The sequence below is a fragment of the Saccopteryx leptura genome, chromosome 6 (assembly GCF_036850995.1).
Source record: "Saccopteryx leptura isolate mSacLep1 chromosome 6, mSacLep1_pri_phased_curated, whole genome shotgun sequence".
NCBI lineage: Eukaryota > Metazoa > Chordata > Mammalia > Chiroptera > Emballonuridae > Saccopteryx > Saccopteryx leptura.
The window spans coordinates 145,485,673-145,499,162 of record NC_089508.1 but is presented as its reverse complement, the minus strand read 5'-3'; the positions used below and the strand labels follow the sequence as shown (position 1 = coordinate 145,499,162).

General features: G+C 38.6%; 1 protein-coding gene across 2 annotated transcripts in view; it reads right to left on the bottom strand.

Moving 5' to 3' along the window:
* COG5 (component of oligomeric golgi complex 5) overlaps positions 1-13,490 on the bottom strand; it is a 444,866-nt gene that overhangs the window by 253,300 nt on the left and 178,076 nt on the right. The gene's annotated exons all lie outside the window — the stretch shown is intronic.

Sequence of the window (13,490 nt, the reverse complement as noted above, 5' to 3'; positions counted from 1 at the left end):
ATGCTCTGCCCATCCGGGGCGTCGCTCTGTTGCGACCAGAGCCACTCTAGCGCCTGGGGCAGAGGCAAAGGAGCCATCCCCAGCGCCCGGGCCATCTTTTGCTCCAATGGAGCCTCGCCAGCCTCTTCTTTTACTAGCATCCACCTTTGTTTAAAAAAAAAAACACCAAAAAAAAAAAAAAAACCTCTGAGAAGCAATGAATGAACAACCAAAGTGCAGCAACCAGGAGCTGACGCTTCTCATGTCTCCCACCCTCACTAAAGAACAAAACACTAAAGAATAATTAGTTCGCTAAATGCTTCATAGTGGGAAGCCAAAAACACTAAAAAGTGCAAATATTGACAGGTTATTTAGAAATGCATTAGTAAATACCAAAAGAATCATCAAAAAAATGTTTATTACATTAAAAATATTGATTGTTGGCCCTGGCCGGTTGGCTCAGCGGTAGAGCATCGGCCTGGCGTGCAGGAGTCCCAGGTTCGATTCCTAGCCAGGGCACACAGGAGAAGCGCCCATCTGCTTCTCCACCCCTCCTCCTCTCCTTCCTCTGTCTCTCTCTTCGCCTCCCGCAACCAGGGCTCCATTGGAGCGGGGTTGGCCCGGGCGCTGAGGATGGCTCTGTGGCCTCTGCCTCAGGCGCTAGAATGGCTCTGATTGCGGCAGAGCGACGCCCGAGATAGGCAGAGCATCGCCTCCTGGTGGGCGTGCCGGGTATATCCCGGTCGGGCGCATACGGGAGTCTGTCTGACTGCCTTCCCATTTCCAACTTCAGAAAAATACAAAAAAAAAAAAAAAAAAGATTGTTTCTGGGGTTTAGAAAGTAAACAAGGCAGAGGAGGCAGGGGACTGTTATTTTTTAAATAACAAACCATGTAGAACTTTAAAATATTTTCCATTGATGCTGGAGGGGAGAGAGAAAAGCATCAACTTGTTTCACTTAGTTGTTCATTCACTTGTGCACTCACTGATTGCTACTCATAAGGGTCCTGACCAAAGGTTGCACCTGCGGACCTCTGGTCCTCTGGGGGAACATTTTATCCATAGAGCCACCTGGCAAAGACCATGTAGCAAACCTTTTGAATAACTTTTTTTTTAAGTTATACATATATATTTTTAAATTTTTATTTATTGATTTTAGCGAGAGAGGAAGGAGGATAAAGAGACAGAAACACTGAACTGTTTCTGTATGTACCCCAACCGGGGATCAAACTGCACTTTGGGACGATGTTCCAACCAACTGAGCCATCCAGTCAGGGCTTGAATAACCTTGTAACAAACCTTTTGAATAACAAATAAAACTAAATTAAATAAAAGTAAAGTTTAGGCCTGACCGGGTGGTGGTGCAGTGGATAGAGTGTCGGACTGGGATGCAGAAGACCCAGGTTCGAGACCCCGAGGTTGCCAGCTTGAGCGCAGGCTCATCTGGTTTGAGCAAAAGCTCACCAGCTTGAGGCCACGGTCGCTGGCTCGAGCAAGGAGTTACTCGGCCCGATGAAGGCCCACGGTCAAGGCAAGTATGAGAAAGCAATCAATGAACAATTAAGGTGTTGCAACGTGCAACGAAAAACTAATGATTGATGCTTCTCATCTCTCCATTCCTGCCTGTCTGTCCCTGTCTATCCCTCTCTCTGACTCTCTCTGTCTCTGTAAAAAAAAAAAAAAGTAAAGTTTAAAAGTAATATAAAAATTAAAATAAGGAGGCTGATTTAATTTTAAAATTCTCATCTTCTAAATCAATGATTCTGCTTCCGCATATAAGTAATCTTTAAAAAGAAAAACTGAATACATTTGGACAGGACGATATCTAGCACAATGTTAACTGCAATAGTAAATACATACATATACACAAATGGATACACACATACACATAGATATGTGCATATATGTGTGCGTGTGATTTTAAATAGAAATTAGAGATCAATGAAGACCACTTTGGAAATCAATTTGGAATAATCTACTAAGTTTTCATCTTGATGACTAAAACATGCCATTCCTAAGCACATAACCCAAGAAGGTCCTTATGTCTACAGAGGAAGACATGTACAGTAATGCTTATAATAGCATTGTCAAACACAAAACAAAGCTGAAAACTAAAATGAACATCAAATAAAGAACAGATCAATAAAATATAATATATTCATTCAAAATAGTACTATAAAGGAGTAAAAGTAAATAACAGGCCCTGGCCGGTTGGCTCAGTGGTAGAGCGTCGGCCTGGCGTGCGGGAGTCCCGGGTTCGATTCCCGGCCAGGGCACACAGGAGAAGCGCCCATCTGCTTCTCCACCCCTCCCCCTCTCCTTCCTCTCTGTCTCTCTCTTCCCCTCCCGCAGCCGGGGCTCCATTGGAGCAAAGTTTGCCTGGGTGCTGAGGATGGCTCTGTGGCCTCTGCCTCAGGCGCTAGAATGGCTCTGAATGTGGCAGAGCAACGCCCCAAGATGGGCGGAGCATCGCCCCCTGGTGGGCATTCTGGGTGGATCCCGGTCGGGCGCATAAGGGAGTCTGTCTGACTGCCTCCCCATTTCTGGCTTCGGAAAAATACAAAAAAAAAAAAAAAAAGGAAATAACAAGTGTATACATCAATATTATCTTTCAATAACAATATGAAGAACAAGTTTTACAAGAATATACACAGTAAAAAGTTATTGATATTAAAACATGTAAAACTAAACTATATTATTTAGGGACATATACAAATATTAACATTTAGAAAAGTTAGTAGAGGTAGGCGATATAATCTGCTTATATCGAATTTTTTAACTGGTGGGTAGTATCTGTATCTTATCCATGTTACAAATGTGTTTTTCCATTTTCCTTTTTTTTTTTTTTTTTTTTTTTGGTATTTTCTGAAGCTGGAAACAGGGAGAGACAGTCAGACAGACTCCCGCATGCACCCAACCGGGATCCACCCGGCACGCCCACCAGGGGGCAACGCTCTGCCCACCAGGGGGTGATGCTCTGCCCCTCCGGGGCGTCGCTCTGTTGCGACCAGAGCCACTCTAGCGCCTGGGGCAGAGGCCAAGGAGCCATTCCCAGCGCCCGGGCCATCCTTGCTTCAATGGAGCCTCGCTGAGGGAGGGGAAGAGAGAGACAGAGGGGAAGGAGAGGGGGAGGGGTGGAGAAGCAGATGGGCGCTTCTCCTGTGTGCCCTGGCCGGGAATCAAACCCGGGACTTCTGCACGCCAGGCCGACGCTCTACCACTGAGCTAACCGGCCAGGGCCCTATTTTTTCATTAAATAGTAAAAATGTAAGAACCAATAGCACAGATTATAGTATTATAAACAAGCACATTACAACAGTTATAACTGTATTTTATATGTCGGGCAAATGAGTTTGTAAAATTTGTATTTTTTGAGTTTGCTCACTTTTATTGTTAAAAAATGGCACTGGGCAGCTGTGTGTGCTTGCTCTCAGAGCAGGGCAGCTGATTGCAAGTTGCAGATTGCATTCCTGCTTGGGAGGGGCCATTGTTTTGCTAATGTTTGCTGGTGGAGGGGTCTTTGTGGGCTGAGGCAGTTTTGCAGAGAAAGCAGAGAGAATGCAGATTGCTGAAGAAGAAGCCAGTTTCTGCAGAGAGAAGAAGGTGTGCAGATGTGGAACCAGAGCTGAGGGGCTTTCTGAGCTCCGCTGAGACTGGTGGGGCCTTTGATTCTAGGAGGAACCCAAGAAAATTCTCTAGGTTGTGGAACCGGGGAATGTGTCAGGTCTTTGGGAGCCCTGAATGAAAGGGAAGTTGTTTTCCCTGCTTGTCGGCTGATGCAAGACTTTAATAAAGAAATGGCCCACCATTTTTTAGTTTCTTTACAGTCTGCCTGAATCTAATGTGAATCTGGATGGCCACAAAGGCAGTGGCCACTAGCCATACATATGCCTGAAAAGAGTGAACATGTTAGTAAAAACACAGATATTATTAGTAAAAGACAAATTGAACTTCAGCAGATGAGACTCTGTAGGAAGAACTGAATGTATTGTCTCATGAAGAAGAGTTTAATGCCAGGATTATTAACTGATAACTGGATAAAGGCTTTTCTTTTCCCTTTTACAAATATGCTTGTGGCCTTGGTCGGGTGCTCAGTTGGTTAGAGCATCATCTCAACAGGCCAAGGTTGTGGGTTCAATCCCCAGTCAGGGCACAGACAAGAATCAACCAATGAATGCATAAATAAGTGGAACAACAAATAGATGTTTCTTTCTCTCTCAAATCAGTAAATAAAATTTAAAATAAACATATCATGCTCATTAAAATTTTTTTGGAAATCAGAAAAATATTTTTAAAGTGGGGGAAGAAATTATATAACCACACAACATAGAGACCACAGCTGCCAAGTGGATCACTGGAATATACATGAGTATGTTTCAGAAATTTATGAATCTTCAAATTCTGAAGTAGCACCAAAATAACACATAGCTTCCTCCTGTATGTTTATGTGAGAAAGAGCAGAAAAAGCAAAATCTGACAAAGAGGGACTGGGCAGCTGGCTATAGATCCTTAGCAATGAAAGTGACTCCCTCCTACACATCAACTTTGTAGAATGCACAATGCAGATACACGCCTCAAGAGAAACTTGAAGCAACCTTCAGACGTTCCTAAAATATTTAAAATTTTGGTTGTGCTTAAAAGGTCTACAATATTCCTTTAAAATCTTATCATTTTGATCTTCTGATGAGTTTTGTTCCTATTTTTATTTGTAATTATACATTTAATGCCTTCTTTATTAACATAACGTTACAAGCTTCACCCATGCTGTTTTAGTCCTTTTAAATAGAATTTTTTGACAGCTGTCCAATATTCCATCAAATAAATGAAGCAAAATTATTCAATCATCTGCCTAAGATGGGATAGTTATCATAAATACTTCATCTTTACATTTAAACATATTTTTAAAATTTTATTTAGAAAATTAAATTTAACAGGATGACATTGATCAATAAGAGTACATTTAAACATTTTAAATATCTAGAATTATTTCCTAGGGAAATAATAAAAGAAAAAATTATTTTTAAATCAAAGTAACATTTTAAAATGTATTTATATAAATGATCAAATTAAACTAGCTATGCTGCTTTATGCATTTTTTAGTAATCTATGGGAGTTACTTCGCTATAGATAGCACTGGATGTTATCACTGTTTTGAATATTTTATATGAGTCTAAAAGAAATTGTTCTTCTGATGGCATGACAGTTTTTTTTAATTTTTAAATTTTATTTAGAAAATTAACAGGGTGACATTGATCAGTAAGAGTACATAGTTTTCAGGTAAGCATTTCTAGAGCATTTAAACTGTTGACTATGTAGTATACCCATCACCCAAAGTCAAATCATTTTCCATCACCTTATATAAATATGAATTTTAAATGAGGCTGAATAACTTTTTTACTAACTGTATTTTCTTGAAAAATCTACATAATTTTTACTTCCTTAACTTTTTCTTACGTCACTTTGTATTAATTATATAATAATTTTCACTGTTTGCCGATCATATTTGCTGTGAATATTTTTCTATTCTATTCAATGTTTTAAATTTTTAGTTACTTGTATATTACTTCTTGTGGCCATTTTCAAAATACAATTGTAGAATTATATTATCCAAAGCTTCACATTGGATTATTCTACATAGCCCCAATTATTTAGAAACTTCAGACTAATGCCTATCTTTACAAAAGCAAATATCAAGATGAAAGGTGATAATTTATAAAGGGTATTTGGGAGACTGATAAATAATCTAGAAAGAAAAGCTGTCATTTTAGAATCCATTTAACCAAAACTTAATCTTTAACATTCAAAATACTATAAATCATATTATAAGATGGGAGCTTCATGCCTGACTTGTGGGGGCACAGTGCATAGTGTTGACCTGGAATGCTGAGGTCACTGGTTTGAAATCCTGGGCTTGCCTGGTCAGGGTACATACCAGAAGAAACTACTACAAGTTGATGCTCCCTGCTCCTCCCTTCCCTCATTCTCTCTTTCTCTCTCCTCTCTCTAAAATCTTTAAAAAAGGAAGAAGGAAGGAGGGGAAGGGAGGGGAGGGGAGGGGAGGATGGGAGGTCACACCAGCAGAGGGGAGGGGAGGGGAGGGGAGGGGAGGGGAGGGGAGGGGAGGGGAGGGGAGGGGAGGAGAGGGGAGGGGAGGGGAGGGGAGGGGAGGGGAGGGGAGGGGAGGGAAGGATGGGAGCTTCACACCAGCTCCACTTGAACTTGTTCTGGAACGTGAGTCTTCTGTGCTACCACGTCATATGCTGTATAAATAACAGTTACTAGAGAATACTGAGCTAAATTATAAATGTAAATGAAGACAAAACAACTATAAAACAACACCAAATAGCATGGATATTGACAGAACTAATTTATCCAATCAACAATGAGATTTGAGCCTCCACTTACTAAAGGTTGAGTATTAATGATAATAATAATAGTAATAGTAATAATAATTGATGAAAACATACACTCTTTTCTCTGCTCATATATAATACATATATATAATAGCAAAGAGAAGGAAGTATCATTTAATTTTAATGAAATAGTCAAATCATTAAAAGAATATAATCATAAACATTTATGCATCTAATAGGATATATCAAGAAGAAACTGATAGAATTTGCAAGCAGAGATAGTCAAATTGGAAAATATACTGAGAGATTACAACACCTCTCTAAAATGATGACAGAACAAAAAGATAGATAATCAATAAAGAATCAGAAGACTGGAACAAGTTTACCAAGCAAAAATATTATCAAGCAACATATACCCAACTGGTATTTATATATTATTCCACATAACATCAGAACATACATTCAAGTGGACAAGAATTATTTACCAATTAGGACAACACTCTTGGGCCTGAATCAAGTTTCAATAAAGTTAAAAGGATTCAGTTTACACAAAGTATCTTTTTTTTTTTTTACAGAGACAGAGTGAGAGAGAGCGATAGACAGACAGGAATGGAGAGAGATGAGAAGCACCAATCATCAGTCCTTCGTTGCAACACCCTAGCTGTTCATTGATTGCTCTCTCATATGTGCCCCGACCGTGGGCCTTCAGCAGACTGAGTAACCCCCCCTTCAAGCCAGCGACCCTGGGTCCAAGCTGGTGAGCTTTGCTCAAACCAGATGTGCCCGAGCTCAAGCCGGCAACCCTGGGGTCTCGAACCTGGGTCCTCCACATCCCAGTATGATGCTCCATCCACTGCGCCACCGCCTGGTCAGGCAAAGTATCTTTTTTGAACAGAGTGGAATAGTTAGAAGTCAATAATATAGATTCCTAGAAAATTCTAAATATTCAAAACAAAGTAACTTTTTTTTTAAGTGAAAAAGGGAGAGAGAGGAACAGAGGGAAAGACAGGAAGGGAGAGAGATGAGAAGCATCAACTTGTAGTTGTGGCACTTTAGTTGTTCATTGATGGCTTTCTCATATGTACCTTGACTGGGGGATCCAGCTGAACCAGTGACTCCTTGCTCAAGCCAGCAACCTTGGGTTCAAGCCAGCGACCATGGGGTCATGCCTATGACCCCATGCTCAAGCCAATCTGGGTCCTCAGTGTCCCAGGTCAACACTCTATCCACTGCACCACTGCCTGGTCAGGCCAAAATAACGTCTTTAAAAACAAAACAAAATAAAAAAACCCATGACCAAAGACAACATTTTTTAAAAATGAGAAAGCATTTTAAACTAAGTGAAAATGAAAACATAGCACAGCAAAGTATACAGGATACAGTTAACACAATACTTAGATGGAATTTTATAACACTAAGACCTATATTATAAAAAAAAAGTTTCCCATAGATGATAAACTATCTCCACCTTAAAAAAGTGGAAAAAGAACAAAACTCTAAATGAGAAGAATAAAGAAAACAATGAACAAAGTGGAAATCTATACTATAAAGAACATTAATGAAACCAAAGCTAGCTCTTTTAGAAGATAAATAAGACAGAAAATCTCTAGCTAAACTTAGTAAGAAAAAAGAAAAACACACACAAATTACCAACATCAGTACTAAGAAATGACATCACTAAAAAAACTACCGATATTAAAAGGTTAAAAAAATAATATTATGAATAACTTTATACTGCAAACAATATAGGTGGCTATCAAATAATCATGCTGTACAAAAGAAGCTAGACAAAAACAAAACAAAATAAAAACAAACAAAAACCCAGTACATATTATATAACTCTATTTTAGAATTTTAGAGAACATCAGCTGGAGCAGAAGACCGTGGCTCCCTGGAAAGGGGAGGGTTTCAGTGAGTCTAGGAGGGAGAAAACTTTTGGAAATGAGTATATTTATCTTTATTGTGCTGATGGTTTCTCTGCATATACAGGTATCAGAATTTATCAACTTGTACATTTATTTTTTATTAAAAATTCTTTTTAAAATTTTATTTATTGACTTTTAAAGAGAAAGAAAGAAAGGTGGGATGGGTGAGAAGTGGGAAGCACCAACTAGTAGTTGCCTCTCGTTTGTGCCTTGATCAGGTAAGCCCAGTTTCAAACTCTCGATCTCAGCATTCCAGGTCAACGCTTTATCCACTGCGCCACCACAGGTCAGGCTCAATTTGTACACTTTAAACATGTGCAGGTTATTGTATATCAATTATATCCCAATAAAGCTGGTTTTATTTACAAGAAGAAAACTGCAAAAGAAATACACCAAACAAGAAAATAATTTTTCATTGGCCAGGCGTGTGGATGTCCCTGGTTAGATCCCCGGTCAGAGCACACATGAGAAGCGACCATCTGCTTCTTTCTCCTTTCTTTCCCTCTTCTCTCCCTCCTCCCCCTCTTTTCCTCGCAGCCATTGGCCCTGGGCGCTGAGGATAGCTCAGTTGGTCTAAGTGTAAGCCTCAGGCACTGGGGATAGCTCAGTTGATTCAAGCATTGGCTGCAGAACGGGGCTGCCAGGTGAATCCCAGTCGGGGCACATGTGGGATTCTGTCTCTCTATCTCCCCTCCTCTCATTTGAAAGGCAAAGAAAAAATCATTTTCTCTCGTCATCTTTATTAAAGACATCAAGAAGGATCTGTATGACTTTGATTTTGCCTTTTGAGCAGCCATTTAAATGCTTCCTTTGTGCTAGGTTCTGTCTGTACATAGACATAGACATAGACACCAATCCTGCCTTCAAAACAATTACTCTATAGCTTTGTTGATGAACTAGAAAATAGAACTTCATAATCCAGGCAGTCACCCTAACCAAAAAGTTGAACAAAAAACCTACATAGTATAAGGTTTTGTTCTCAGAGAGCTAAGAATGATCATATAATTTCCAATTAGGATACTAGAGAGACTACTTCTCTCAGGTCTTGGCACAACAAAAGATTAAGTGCCTAATGGACACTGACTCTTCACTATAATAATCAGGGTATGATAAAAAAAAAAATTAGGAAATGCCCAGTTATACACAAAATAAAGCAGGTTTCTTTACTATCACAATCCTCAAAATGATTAAGATATACTAGAAATATCCAAAAGAGGCATATAATATATACAGAGTGGGCAAAAGTAGGTGTACAGTTATGAGTATGAGCAAGAGTTTATTATCACATAGATATTTAATTATTGTATAATCTCCATACAAACCACTGTAAACCTAGTTTTGCCCCACCCCGCATTTTCCAAATCTATTTATCCCATTTTCCCCTCAAATTGCATATTGAGTAGGACTAACACTGTGATATGAAGTAACTAATATACAAAAGGTGAGGAAGATACTTATCTTACTCTTGTATTCATAGTAAACATCTATTAGATAAACATCTATGACCACAGAATTGATCAATATCTCTCATTCATTTAAATAAAAACTTCTAGCCACATTTTTATTTTATATTTGAATTTTACTTAAAAATAAAACACAAGAAATATCATATGGTTCTCTTCATTTATCCACGTTATAAAGACTCTTTACTGTGAAGAAGCAACACGAAGGTTATTAACAGTAAGTAATTACTAAGCTTCATAGAATTAAAATTAACTCTCGGAATATCTACTCTCTAATCCATATGTTATAAACATAGCACACTGATGCAAAATGATTAGAAAATTTATAGTCATAATACAACTAGTAATCTAATAATAAGAATTATCACTCATATAGTGCTTACTATGTGTTATGGGTTGAAGTGTATACCCCCAAAATTCATATGTTAAAGTCCTAACCCCCAGTATCTCAGAATGTGACCTTATCTGGAAATACAGTAGTTTCATATGTAATTAGTTAAAAAGGCCCCTACTCCAATATGACTGGTATCCTTATAAAAGGGAAATTTGGACACAGACACACAAGGAGAACACTATGTGAGTATGACAGGAGAGATTGGGGTGATGCTTCTACCAGCCAAAGAACTCCAAAGATTGCCCTCAAACCACCAGAAGGAGGGGTAAGGCACAGACCAGATACTCCCTCACAGGCTCAGAAGAAACCAATCCCGCAATATCTTGATTTTGGACCTCTGGCCTTCAGAGCTATGTGACAGTAAATGTCTGTTGTTTAAGCCACCTAGTTTGTCGTCCTCTGTTAGAGCAGCCCTAGCAAGTGAATGAATACACAGTGTGTCCGGGCAAGGTGATAACAACCTGTATATTACTCATTTGTTACAAGAACCCTCTAATTTAGGTTCTCTTACCTATTCCACTTTACAAACAACATAACCAAGGCACAGAGCAGTTAATTTATCTTGCCCAGGTTCCCAAATATGAAGTTGTAATGCAAAATTAGGGAAGTGACACACACAGTGATGTTAATGAAACAGTCCCATAGCATGGCTGAATACTCCAACTGTCTGGCTCTTAAACGTCCCAGTTTGATTTCCTGCCCCTCTAAAGCACTGTTCTTTTCATACACTTTAAAATCTTACAATTATTCCTTTCTGCTTAAACTAGTGGGAAAAGATTCAGTTTGCCTCAGCTAGGAACCCTGACTGATGGATAACGGGAGCTCCAGGTAGGAACCAGAGTATGGGAGAAAGCTGAAGTACTTACAGAATTTGACAGTGGTCACAGACTCAAAAAATTTCCATGTGATCTCTAATTACCATTTGCTATGTGAGTTTTGAATTCTGAGTTTTGCACTGAGGTACAGAAGTGTCTCTCTAGGAAGCAGGGGCATAAAAACTAATTCCTATGATCTTAAAGTAGCTTTATCTATTGTGACCATAAACACTTTAGACCTCTCTCCAAAAGCTAGGCCATAAACACATAGACCATATGGGAGTCCAATTGAGGGGTGTAGGGTAGAGAGGTAAGAAGAATAATAGAGGGGTCAGCACTTCCAGGGGCTTCAAGAGAGGAAACTAGAGATCAGTAGTTGAGGTTTGGTTTTTCCTACACATCAAAGTTGACAATGGCCCAAGCTTGATAATTCTTTATCTTTTCATTGCTCTTAATTAAATTCACATCATGTTAACTCCTTGTAAAGACACAGCACACAAGTTTTTCACAACTTGATAGTTAAATTAGAACCCAGACACACAGAAAGAAGAATGCCATGTAGAGACATAAAAACCCACAAAGAAGAAGGGCATTCATGAGGAAAGACTTAGCAGAATGACACATCTATAAATCAAGGGAACGCTCAGGATTTCCAGTGCAAAAGCTAGAGGAAGCATGGAAGGATTCTTCCCCTAGAGATTTCAGAGACAGCATGGGCCTGCCAATACCTTAATTTCAGATGTTTAGCCTCCAGAACTGTGAGAAAATAAATTGCTATTGTTTTAAGACACTCCAGGGTTGTTGGGTTTGTTTTGTTTTTTAAATATGTTAGAGTAGCCCTAGAAAACCATATGTCTTCTTTCAGATACATTCACTCAACTTCAATAAACTCCCAATTTAGGCCTCAAGCTATAGACCACAAGAGGTAATTAAGAAATGATGTCAATGAAGCCTCCACGGGCAGAGCAGCTGCAGGATGAGCCATTCAATCTACTATAGCACAGCCTTCACTGGCCCTTTATCAGCAAGTTCCCTGTCCTCTTAGCTTAAAAGCTCTTGAGCTAACGAACACAATTTTCACAATGCGTGATTTACGCTTGTAAAGAAGTTAGGAAAGTCAAACAACAACTATTTGAGCTTAAAGCACAGGAATCAGACATATTGCTAAATAAAATGGAGATTATGATGTCAATTCCATAATTAGCATTTCTTGTATGCTCTATATTAACAAAAATATTAAAAAATTGTACATGTCAAACCAATTGTATAATAAAAAATACTAAGAACTAAATTACTAAGAGTATAATTATCCAAATTTTACCTAAAACATATTGGATATATATATATATGTATTTTTTACTATATAGAATCTTTAGAGAACAATCATATTTTAGTTAGACTTTCAAAGGCATTTTAAAAATTATGATCTTGGTAGATCTCTAGTAAGCATAATTTGAATGTGACAGTTTTGAATAAGTGAAATGTTTCTAACTGCAAAGTCCTGAATTAGCTCACCAATAGTTTCAGGAAACGTGCCTGACCAGGCGGTGGCACAGTGGATAGAGCGTCGGACTGGGATGCAGAAGGACCCAGGTTCGAGACACCGGGGTTGCTAGCTTGAGCGCAGGCTCATCTAGCTTGAGCAAAAAAAAAAAGCTCACTAGCATGGACCCAAGGTCACTGGCTCGAGCGGGGAGGAGGGTGCGAGGGGGGGTTACTCAGTCTGCTGAAGGCCTGAGGTAGGGCACATATGAGAAAGCAATCAATGAACAACTATGGTGTCGCAATGAAAAACTGATGATTGATGCTTCTCATCTCTCTTCGTTCCTGTCTGTCTGTCCCTATCTATCCCTCTATCTGACTCTCTCTCTCTCTCTCTGTCCCTGTAAAAAAAAAAAATAAATAAATAAATAAAAGAATAAAATAAAATAAAAATAAATTTAAAAAAATAGTTTCAGGAAACTCAGAATGGCTAGATGATACATTAAAACTTCATCATATCATATGATACTATGTACAGGTTACCCTTCATAAAAGAGAAAGAAATTTTAAAAACCAAAATATTCTAATGTTTCCTCTACTTTAAGAATGAGTACAATTATGCTATACTATTTATATAGCATTGTAAAATAATCTTTTGGGTAGTTTTAAAAACAGTTCATTGAGATATATTTCACATGTCATCATTCACCCATTAATTAATTGTATGTGTGTATTCATAGAGCTGTACAACCATCCATGATGCTGATTTTTGAACATTGTTAATCACCTCAAAAAGAAACCCCATGTCTATTAACAGTCACTTCCTATTTCTGATTCTCCCCAACCCACTCTGCCTTAGCCCCAGATGACCATTAATCTATTTTGTCTCTGTATTTACCTACACTGGATATTTTTATAAATAATAAAATTTGGTATTCGTGATTAGCTTCTTTCACTTAGCATAAAGTTCTCAAGGTTCATCCATGATGAAGCATGTATGAGTACTTCATTCCTTTGTACTGCCAAATAATATTCCATGTGTGAATACACCATGTTTCTTCAACAATTCATCAGCTGAT